The following is an 11,445-nucleotide window of genomic DNA, read 5'->3' as shown; positions in this document are numbered from 1 at the left end:
AAGCCAGATTTGAATGATTTCTCCACCTTGGATTGTATGTTTTGGAGTACAAGTTGTTTGGTTGCCTCTGATTTCCTGCCAAGTAGTTCACTTGCTCCGATGATGAAGATGATGAAGCAAATGTGTTCCCCACTTGACACTCGCTGCTCACATGGTTTCCTACACAAAAATCACAAGTTAGTTGAGGTGCTTGAATAGAGTTTACCTGCATACTTCCCAACTGTTTTTGAAGTGCCGTGAGTTAGGCTGAGATGGTTGTGAAGGCATCAACTTCATGAAGACCCGTAGATTTTCTTGATATTGTTCTCTCATTTGGTCTTTGATAGTTGTTGCTTCCCAAAACCTCAAGCAACTCATAAGCCTCCTATGGTGTCTTATTTTGCAAAGCTCTTCCTGATGCTGCATCCACCATGGTTTGCACGTTACCCATCAGTCCATTGTAGAAAGTTTGGACTTGAAGCCAAACTGGTAACCCATGGTGTGGACATTTCCTCATCAATTCCTTGTACCTCTCCCAAGCCTCATACAATGACTTGGATTCATCTTGTAGAAATGATATGATATCATTTCTCAGTTTTGTTGATTTTGCTGGAGGGAAGAACTTGGTTAGGAATTTATGTGCTAGATCATTCCAAGTTGTGATAGTCCCCGATGGTAGTGCCATTAACCACCCCTTTGCTTTATCCCCCAATGAGAATGGGAATAACCTCAACCTAATGGCGTCATCTGACACTCCGTTTGACTTGAAGGTGTCACAAATTTCCAAGAAGTTCGCAATATGCTGATTCAGATCTTCCTTCAAATCACCATTAAACCTTACCGACTACTGGATCATCTGAAGGATTGCCGGCTTAATCTCAAAGTTGTTGGCTTGCACCGTAGGCCTAGTGATACTTGACCCACTACCATTAACCGTGAGAATTGAGAATTCCCTTAGTGTCCTGTTTTCTGGTTCTGCCATTTCAACAACTATTTCTTCTGATTCAACCACTATATCCTCTATTTCTCTTCTCTCTTTGTTAAGTCATCTGGCGGTTCTCTCAATCTCAAGATCAACAAGAACCACTAGCTGACATCTCGCTCTTCGCATATACTGCACAAAACAAAACGAAAGAAAGTAAGATCACAAACCAACTGAAAATTGAAAACAAAAATTAAAACTTCAATCTAGCTAACTATAGAAAAACTCAATGTTAACTTAAAACTCAATCCCCGGCAACGGCCCCAAAAACTTGATGCGTGTTTCTTACAACATGCAATATGTAGCAAGTATACTACTCGCACAAGTAATAGAGTGATAAGTGAGTATCGTTCCCACGAGAATTGTTGCTAAGCACTAAGTTTTCTACCGTTTTCAAGTTGAAGTAATCGAATTCTTTTGGATTTAAGGGAGCAATTTAAACTATAACTAAAACAAAATTTTACTAAAATAAAATTAAACTATGAAAGCAAGATTTAAAACAAGATAAAATCAATTCAAACAAACGGGTAGGGTTTTGACTTCATTCGGACTTTATGGGTTAAACCTAAAGAATTAAACTAAAATCATAGTCACATGCATTGATTGTAAATCGAACTCTCTAAGGTGTCCAACATACCTTTAAAAATCAAAGCCTAGTTCCCTCAACAGAACAATTAAAAACATGAAAAAGAAATTGAGAAAACACTTCCAAAAATTCGTAATCAGACCCCCAAAAAAGCTACGATTCTACAAATTCAACAACACACTCCAAAACTCAACACCCACACTTTCTCAATATACAATGCATAATCAACTCCTCACAAAAATCGAAACACAATCACCCAAAAATTCGCAACTCAACCAACATCAATTGTTCAGATCTACAATTAAAACTTGAAATTGTGCGAAAATGAGTTTAGAGGAATTGAGATGCTACCAATACGAAGGAGTATTCACCACCAATTTACCTAGATAAAGCCTAATTGGAAAGCCCAAATTTCTTAAACTGAAATTTTCGTTGAAATTTCGAAAAAATTTGTGTGAAAGGAGTTGTTTGGTTTTAGGAGGTTAAGGATTGAAAACTTTGGGTTGGGGAAACAATTGGGAAGCAAAAGATTGAAATGGAAATATTTTCTCTCAAATGGATATGAAAAGTCGCCCTGGTGAAAAATGAAAAACCAAAGGGTATTGATAGAAATCAGTCTTCGCCGCGGGAAGAATAAGCTTCGCCGTGGCGGAAGTCTGCGTTCAGAGGAAACCTAATTTGAAAACCCAAGTTTCACCGTGGCAAAGGAAAAATACTTCCCGGGGTGAAAAAATATCAGTGGACTAAAGCGCCGCGGACGGAAATTGCCTATAGAGGAATTTTTGTCCACTTGGCTTCGCAGGGGTGATAAAACAGTTAGCTGCCACAGATTTTAGGTTGCTGCGCTCGACAAAGAACAAATCTGCGCTGCGGATTTTTACAACAATGTGCTTAGTTCCCGGAGAAGAATAATTCTTCCCAACGGGCGAAGTCTGGAGCATTTTCTTCTTGCATATGCTGAAAACTTCACCTCAACCACCAAAAACACACAAATTAAAAGCATTCAAAAGCATACAGAAAATAAAAACATTCAACCACACTGTAAATGAAAATAGAAAGAAAAATTAAACAATTGGGGTTGCCTCCAAGATAGTGCTTGTTATAGCGGTAAGCTCGACTTCTCAAATTTTCACGTCAGTTCGGATTATCCAGTACATCACATCACGGAATATTCTTTGTGCTCGAGCTTCTTTGTTGATGATCTTTTCAACACCAGTGGCCTTGTGAGCGTCTCACCACCCATTTCCATCCCTTGGTCATTGACTTTGGTGGTGCGGACTCTCTACGATGCTTTCCATTTCTTGAATCCATCACCCTTTTGAGTTGAGAGATCCGTTTCCTTGTGAAAACACAATCGCGACTATGCTTATGTCGGAATTTTGTGCAACCCCATTCCGTTATTTCCTCACTCGAAATGATTCAGTTTGACAATTGCAATCTTAATTTCCACCTTAGGATGTTCAGTTGGAAGGTTTCCGTCTTTGCCTGGTCCACTATATCGATTTTCAAACACGACTCTTGTTTAGGGGAGCTGCATGATTCAAGGGACATTAAATGTCTATGCTTCTCTTGCATCCTCATGATCAACTTCCTCTGAACGTCGATTTTAAAGCTCTTACGGTCGCCAGAAATGGTCAGCCCCGGTATAAGAGGAAGCTATTTGTCTTCCTCATATCCAACACAAAGAAATCCGAAAGAAAAAATAAACTTGTCCACTGAACCAACACATCCTCCACAAGCCCCTAGGAGGCTTATGATCGATCTGCAAGTTTGCTAGCATATGGTTGTCGGCTTTCTTCGAAAAAGGATAGGAATAACAAAGTAAGAGAACTCGGTTTTCCTCATGCAAACACTCAAATCAAATTGAACTCCACTTCTTCTCAACCCCCAATCAACATGTCCACTAATTTACAACCCTCAAACTTGTGTCTTTCTTATTTTTGATACCATATATGCAGCGGGGGAAGTGCATCTAAGGTGTACGTGGTGTTGTTAAACCAGAGGTCGCCAAGTACTGCTAGGCAGTTTTTAAGGCGATTACTGGTTTCTAGCCGAGATACCCTTAAACTTGGCAAAAGACGGGGGTGTACAGTACTGCTACAGTGGCACTCGAGTTCAAGCTTTTTTTTTTTTTTTTTGAAAAGAAGAACAAATCAATTGAATTGAGGTGAACTACCTGTTTTGTTTTTATTGCCTTTCTCACAACCCCCAAACTATTCTTTTAGTTTATTCGTACAACTCTTCTTGTTCTTTGTATTTGTATTAGGATCGAATTCTCCTAAGGGTACATTAGAGTGTTTAGGGTATAAGGATCAGAGAATTTTTGGTTAGCCAAGAAAAATAAAGCAATAATAATTCATACGGCTCAAATGGGTGACTATGGACAATTTCATTCATGGGTTGGCTAGAAAGGCTCAAACATTCCAAAAAGAATGCCTAAATCATCTACTCAACAATGTCTAATCCTAGAATTTCGCCCCAAGCACTTCTCTACTAGGTTCTAGAGTCCACCAACATTATCAAAACTTTACCTAAGTACATAAAATGAATCTAAGCATGCCAAAATGGTGAAAATGGTGGTTGAACCACTCAACAAACCTCAATCAAAATTCAGTCAATAAACCTAAACTTGAAGCAATGCTTAACATTTCTCAATAATAAAATTGCAACAATCCAATTCGCATCATTGATTTATACAATTCATCATCGGCAAAAACAATCAAACCAAAGTAAAATAAACAAAATAAAAAATTCTAATTTTCCTACCCCCAAACAAAAGATGGCATTGTCCCCAATGTCCTATTACGCATAAATTAGGAATAGAAAAACAAAAATAACAAAGGTATGAGATAGTTCCCTGATTAATTCGTGAAGTTTCGCTCCACAGTGCACACCCGATCTGTGACCTTTTCATCACCCAACATCTGTCAAAACAATTGAAACTGTGGTGTCCACTATGTTAGAAAAATCCACTGACTAATATAAAAGTATTACAACCTAATCTCGTCCTTGCACAAACTATAAATTAAAAGAAAATGAAATAACTAAAACAACTACCACAACCCAAAACAAAAATATAAACCGAGTTTAATGTTTGAAATGAAAAACAAAATCAACTAAAAACAAATAAAAATAAAGAAAAACAAAACAGGTGTTCCGGTGCTCATTCTTTGCCTCCCTCGTCTTCATCTTCTTCCTCTTCTTCTTGTTCCGACTCAGAGCCCATCCAGTCACCTGAATCCCAGTCAGCCCATTGGAATTCTGAAGTGTCAACATTGAGCTTGTTAAAGCAACTCTTCTACATATCATACATCATCTGGGTCTGATCAGCCAACCAATCCTGACGTTTTGCCATACGTTTCATCATACCCATCATCTGCTGTATCATCTTCTTCTATGTAGCTGTGGAGCTAGAGGATATGACAAGGCCTTGTGTGGTTCTCTGCCGTTTTGTTCCAGCTCTTGGTTGCTCAACTTCTGGATGTTCAAGATGCTTCTGAAAATAATTTGAATCGAGGATGGGGGCAGCATGAATACGTTGCTCATCATCATCCACCTTGGCTCTAGCTCTAATGCACAAGGCTGTAATGAGATGTGGGAAAGAGTAACTTGATCACCCTAGTTTGGCGGCATGAAGAATGTTGTTAAAGATAATTCGTCCCCTGTTAATACTCTTTCCTGTGGCAATAGAATAAAGCAATAATGCCTTCTCGTAAGTTATCGTGCTATAGTGCGTTTCTGGCATCAACCTCGCACTAACAAAATATTGCCACAGTCGAGCCATCAGTGTCAAATAAGTTCCCTTAATGGTCTTCTTTTGTTTGTTCGATACTGCCCAAGTTGCATCCGGTTTTGCAATGACCAAAAGAATGATACTATCCTGAAACTGTGACACCCTAAACCTTGCGTACTCATCCTGATAAATCCTAGGCATGGTATAAAACTCATTGATCATGTCTTCCATAAACGGCACATCAACCCCTCTCACAAATGCAGTGCCCTCCTCACAATCCGGGAGGTTGGCATAAAACTCCCTTACTAGCGGCTCTACAGCCGATTGTGCAGGAGCGCTCATAAACAGTTCCTACTGTCTCCCTCGACTCGAGTCCAAAGCCTGACTCGCGGTCAATCCGCATTCAGGAATAAAGCCCTTATCTTTTCTTTGGATAGCCCCTTGACATCGTTTCCGAGCCTCCTTACTCACGAAGTGGTTGTCCACTTTCTTTCCTTCTCCCTTGCCCTTGGATGGTACCTTGACTTTGGGTGCCATTTTCTATAATTCAACTCACAACGCAACCCAAAAATTCAAGCCTAGGTTCCCCATAACAACCAATTCAAACCTGAAAAAGAAAATTGAGAACACTTCTAAAAATTTGCACTTAGACCCCCAAACTACTATCTCTCCAAATTCAACAAAACACTCCAAAACTCAAAACCCACACTCCTTAATATCACAACATGCATAATCAACCCTTCCTCAACAAAATCGAACTCACAAGCACCCAAAAATTCGCAACTCAACCAACAATCAACTTTTTCATATCTACAATTCAAAACTCGAAATTGTGCGAAAAAAAAGTTTAGGGAACTTGAGATCTTACCAATACGAAGGATTATTCGCCACCAATTTACCTAGAATTAGCCTAGATTAGAAAGCCCCAAATTTCTTGAACCTAAAATTTTCGTGAAATTTTAGTAAAAATTGTTGTTGAAATGAGTTGTTTTGGTGTTTAGGAGGATTAAGGAGTGAGAACTTTGGTTGGGAAAACACTTGGAAGGCAAAGGATTGAAATTGGAAAATTTTTCTCTCAAATGGATTTGAAAAGTCACGTGAAGAATGAAAAACGAAAGTGGGTATTTATAGAAAACTGTCTTCGCCGCGGCAAAGTTCTTCGTTCATAGAACCCTAAATTGAAACCCAGGTTTTGCCGCGGCGAAGAAAAATACTTCGCTGGGGTGAAAACTTACCGTGGCTAATCACCCCGGCGACGAAAAATCTTCGCCACAACGACCTTGCCTTGGAGAAATTTCATCCAACTTGCTTCACCGCGGCGAAGACAAATTCTTTTCCGGGGCAAAAACTTACAATAGTTGCAACATATTTTTCAGGTTGCTTCGCCCCGGCAAAGAACAATCTTCGCCACGGCGAAGTCTAGGACTTTTCAAAACTCATTTTCGCACAATGTGCTTCGCCGTGGCGAAGAAGCCCGGCGAAGTCTGGAGCATTTTCTTTCCTTGCATCTCCTGAAAATTCACATGAGACACCCAAAAACACACAAATTAAAAATCATTCAAACTCATCAGAAAATCAAACACACTGAAATGAAAAATAGAAAAAAAATTAAAACACTTGGGTTGCCTCCTAAAAAGTGCTTGTTTATAGTCGGTAAGCTCGACTCTCTCAATTTTTCAATTCGAAATGTCAAGCCATATTGGGATGGATTTGCAACTCATCACCCCATCAATGTATGGCTTCAATCTCTATCCATTGACTGTAAAAGTGCCCTTTTCTTCATGTGTAACCTCCACTGCTCTAGATGACTGAATTTTTGTAATCGTGAATGGTTCGGACCATCTAGACTTAAGTTTTCCAGGGAATAGCCTATGTCTAAAATTGAACAACAACACTCTTTGCCCCACTTCAGAATTCTTCTTCCTGATATGCTTGTCATGCCAATACTTCCTAGATGCATTAACTGTCTTTTCTAAAATGCCTTTAAGCTCTCTATTAGACAGTTCCACTTGCCCGCTCGTTTGTGGATGGTAAGGCGTCGCAACTTTATGTGTCACTCCATACTTACCTAACAGTGCATCCAATTGCCTATTGCAAAAGTGGGATGCTCCATCGCTAATAATTGCCCGTGGTACCCCAAACCTTGAGAAAATATGCTTTCTCACAAACTTAATCACTACCCTAGCATCATTTTTCGACAATGCAACTGCTTTTACCCACTTCGACACATAATCCACCGCTACCAAGATATATGTGTTCCCAAACAAATTTGGGAAGGAACCTATAAAATCAGTCCCCCACACATCAAAAAGCTCAACCACCAGGATGTTGTTCAACAGCATCTCATCTTTTTCTGAAATATTACCACTCTGTTGACACTGGTCGCACTCCTAAATCATCCGGAAAGAATCCTTAAAGAGGGTTGGCCAATAAAACCCCGATTGTAGAACCTTGGCTGCTGTCCTAGTTCCTCCAAAATGGCTACCCACTTCCCTTTCGTGACAATGCCGTAGAATGCTTTCCATCTCCTCCTCCGGGACACATCTCCGTATCACTTGATCAGCACAGTGTCTGTATAGAAATGGCTCTTCCCAAAAGTAGTACTTCAAATCTGAGAAGAATTTTCTCTTTTGTTAGAAAGTCGTACCACTTGGGAGCACCCTAGATGACACATAATTCTCAAAATCTGCATACCATGGTGCTTCATCCAGTTTCATCAACTTCTCATCCAGAAATGTTTCTATAATTGGACTTTCCTCTTCATTTCCCTGGATTGGTCTCTCAATTCTCGACAAGTGATCTGCCACCACATTTTCTGACCCCTTCTTATCTCGAATTTCCAACCCAAACTCTTGAAGCAATAGGATCCATCTTATCAGCCGAGGTTTCGCTTCTTGCTTTGCCAATAAGTGTCTGAGTGCCGAATGGTCCATGTAGACGAACACCTTTGCACCTAATAAATATGAACGAAACTTGTCAAAAGCAAAAACCACAGCCAACAATTCTTTTTCAGTGGTGGTGTAATTCAATTGTGCATTAGTGAGTGTTTTGCTAGCATATTGAATTACATGCAACACTTTGTTCTTCTACTGTCCTAACACTACCCCTAAAGCAAAATCACTAGCATCACACATTAGTTCAAATGGCAGTCCCCAATCGGGAACTACAATAATAGGTGCAGATACTAATAATTTTTTAAGAGTTAGAAAGGCATGCATGCATTCATCATTAAAATCAAACACAACATCTTTATTCAACAAATTGCAAAGGGGTTTAGAAATCTTAGAAAAATCCTTGATGAATTGTCTGTAGAACCCCGCATGCCCTAAGAAACTTCGGACCACTTTGACATTTGATGGTGGTGGCAACTTCTCTATCACTTCTGTCTTTGCTCGATCAACTTCTATTCCGTCCTTTGAAATTATATGACCGAGCACTATTCCCTCCTAGACCATGAAATGACACTTCTCCCAATTGAGCACTAAGTTTATCTCCTTATATCGCTGTAAAACAAGAGAAAGATTAGTTAGACAACTATCAAAAGACGAACCAAAAACTGAGAAGTCATCCATGAAGACTTCCATGAACTGTTCCACCATGTCTCCAAAGATCGACATCATGCATCTTTGAAATGTTGCTGGTGCATTGCATAACCCAAAGGGCATCCTTCTGTAAGCAAAGGTGCCACAGGGACAAGTAAAGGTCGTCTTCTCTTAATCCTCATGAGCGATGGCAATCTGGTTGTATCCTGAATACCCATCCAGGAAACAGTAATAGGCATGTCTTACCAACTTCTCCAACATCTGATCAATGAAAGGTAGTGGAAAATGATCCTTCCTTGTCGCCTCATTCAATTTTTGGTAATCAATGCACACTCTCTCGCCCATCACCGTCCTAGTTGGTATCAATTCATTACTCTCATTCCTTACTACCGTGATACCTCCCTTATTCGGAACCATTTGCTCACCCATGGACTGTCGGAAATAGGATAGATAATCCCCACATCTAAGAGTTTTACCACCTCATTTCTCACCACTTCCTTCATTGAAGGATTCAATCTTCATTATGGTTGCACCCTAGGCTTAATATCATCCTTTATGAGTATCTTATGCATGCAAAATGATGGCGAGATGCCTCTAATGTCTGAAATAGTTTGTCCAATTGCTAGTCTATGTTCCCTCAACACCCTAATCAACCGCTCTTCCTCCAATTTACTCAAACCTGAACTAATGATCACCGGGAAGGTTTCTGAGTCCCCAAGATATACATATTTGAGGTGGGAAGGTAAAGGTTTCAACTCAAGCTTTGGAGGTTCTTCGTTTTTTTCCTTTTCCTTCTCTTTTTCAAAATCAAACTCCTCAAATTCTAGATCTTGAGTCCCATAAATCGGTTGAAGTGCTTCTAACAACCTAGCACATTCATCACTCGCCGACTCATCTACCTCTACTATTTTTGATTTGGCTATATACACTTCTAGAGGTAATTGTAGGGGTGTTTTCTTCAATAGATTCTACAACCAATTTATCCACTACATCGACACTAAAGCACGAATCCGATTCGGATGGAAACTTCATCGCCTCAAAGACATTGAAAGTTACTGTTTCATCTTGAACTCTGAACAGTAACTTTCCTTCTTGCACATCTATTAGTGCTCTCCCCGTGGCCAAGAATGGTCGGCCCAAAATTAGAGGAATTTCCTTATCCTTTTCCATGTCCAACATAACAAAATCTGCCAAAAAAATTATCTTATCCACCTTCACCAACACATCTTCCACTATCCCCCTCGGGTGTTTTATGGACCTATCCGGCTAGTTGCAACGACATGGTCATTGGCTTCACTTCACCAATTCCCAATCTCCTGAAAATAGAAAAGGGCATTAAATTAATACTAGCACCTAAATCACATAAAATACGATCAAACGTAATATCTCCTATAATGCAAGGAATAGTAAAACTCCCTAGATCTTTGAGCTTCGGGGGTAACTTCTTCTGGAGAATGGCACTGCACTCCTCCGTAAGCATTACCGTTTCCTCATCTTCTAGCTTGCTTTTGTTCGATAGGATTTCCTTAAGGAACTTCGGGTAGCTCGACATCTGCTGCAATGCATTTGCAAAAAGAATGTTAATATGCAATTTTTTAAATATTTCAATAAATTTTGAAAACTGCTTATCCTGATTCTTTTTCTTCAGTCTCTGAGGAAAAGGAACGGCTGGGGTGTGATGTGCCAACTCTGGTGGTATCTCGGGGAATGGCAATTTCTCCTTCTTCTTGTTCTCTTCCTCCAAACTGTTTGGTTTCTCATCAACTACAGTCTCTTCATCAACTTCCTTGTCAGATTCTTCCTTTCCAGCTTGTTCAACTTCTTCCAAAACTGTCCCATTCCTCAAAATTATGGCATTTGCTTGCTCACGTGGGTTAGTCACTGTGTTGCTTAGTAAGGAACCTTGCGGTCTCTCATTTAACTTCTCGGCCAATTGACCCATCTGTACCTCAAGATTCCGAATGGACACCCCTTGATTTCTAAAATTCGTCCTCGTCTCATTCATAAAACCCGTGGTCTCCTGCATGAATTTGCCAAACATGATCTCCAACTTTGTCACTCTTGGATCTCTCGATTGATTATTCACCCCTGGTTGGTTATTTGGCAATGTCCTTTGGTTCCATTGATTATTTTGCTGGTTCTGATTGTCCCAAGCCAGATTTGGATGATTTCTCCACCCCGGATTGTATGTGTTAGAATACGGGTTGTTTGGTTGCCTCTGATTTCCTGCCAAGTAGTTCACTTGCTACAATAATGAAGATGAAGAAGCAAATGTGTTCCCCACTTGACACTCGCTGCTCACATGGTTTCCTGCAAAAAAATCACAAGTTAGTTGAGGTGCTTGAATAGAGTTTACCTGCATACTTCCCAACTGTTTTTGAAGTGCCGTGAGTTGGGCTGAGATGGCTGTGAAGGCATCAACTTCATGAAGACCCATAGATTTTCTTGATATTGCTCTTTCTCATTTGGTCTTTGATAGTTGTTGCTTGCCAAAATCTCAAGCAACTCATAAGCCTCCTCTGGTGTCTTATTCTGCAAGGCTCCTCCCGATGTTGCATCCACCATGGTTTGCACGTTACCCATCAGTCCATTGTAGAATATTTGGACTTGAAGCCAAACTGGC

At 40.0% G+C, this 11,445-nt stretch overlaps 1 non-coding gene across 1 annotated transcript; it reads left to right on the top strand.

Moving 5' to 3' along the window:
* Positions 1 to 470: 470 nt before the first annotated feature.
* On the top strand, positions 471 to 577 carry LOC116106073. The gene has a single exon (XR_004124250.1). It is a non-coding gene; the product is annotated as a small nucleolar RNA R71 (small nucleolar RNA).
* Positions 578 to 11,445: the final 10,868 nt, after the last annotated feature.

Source organism: Pistacia vera, unplaced genomic scaffold (assembly GCF_008641045.1).
Source record: "Pistacia vera cultivar Batoury unplaced genomic scaffold, PisVer_v2 Contig509, whole genome shotgun sequence".
NCBI classification, from domain to species: domain Eukaryota; kingdom Viridiplantae; phylum Streptophyta; class Magnoliopsida; order Sapindales; family Anacardiaceae; genus Pistacia; species Pistacia vera.
Note: the sequence above shows the minus strand (reverse complement) of the source record. Positions and strands in the feature narration are given on the sequence as shown.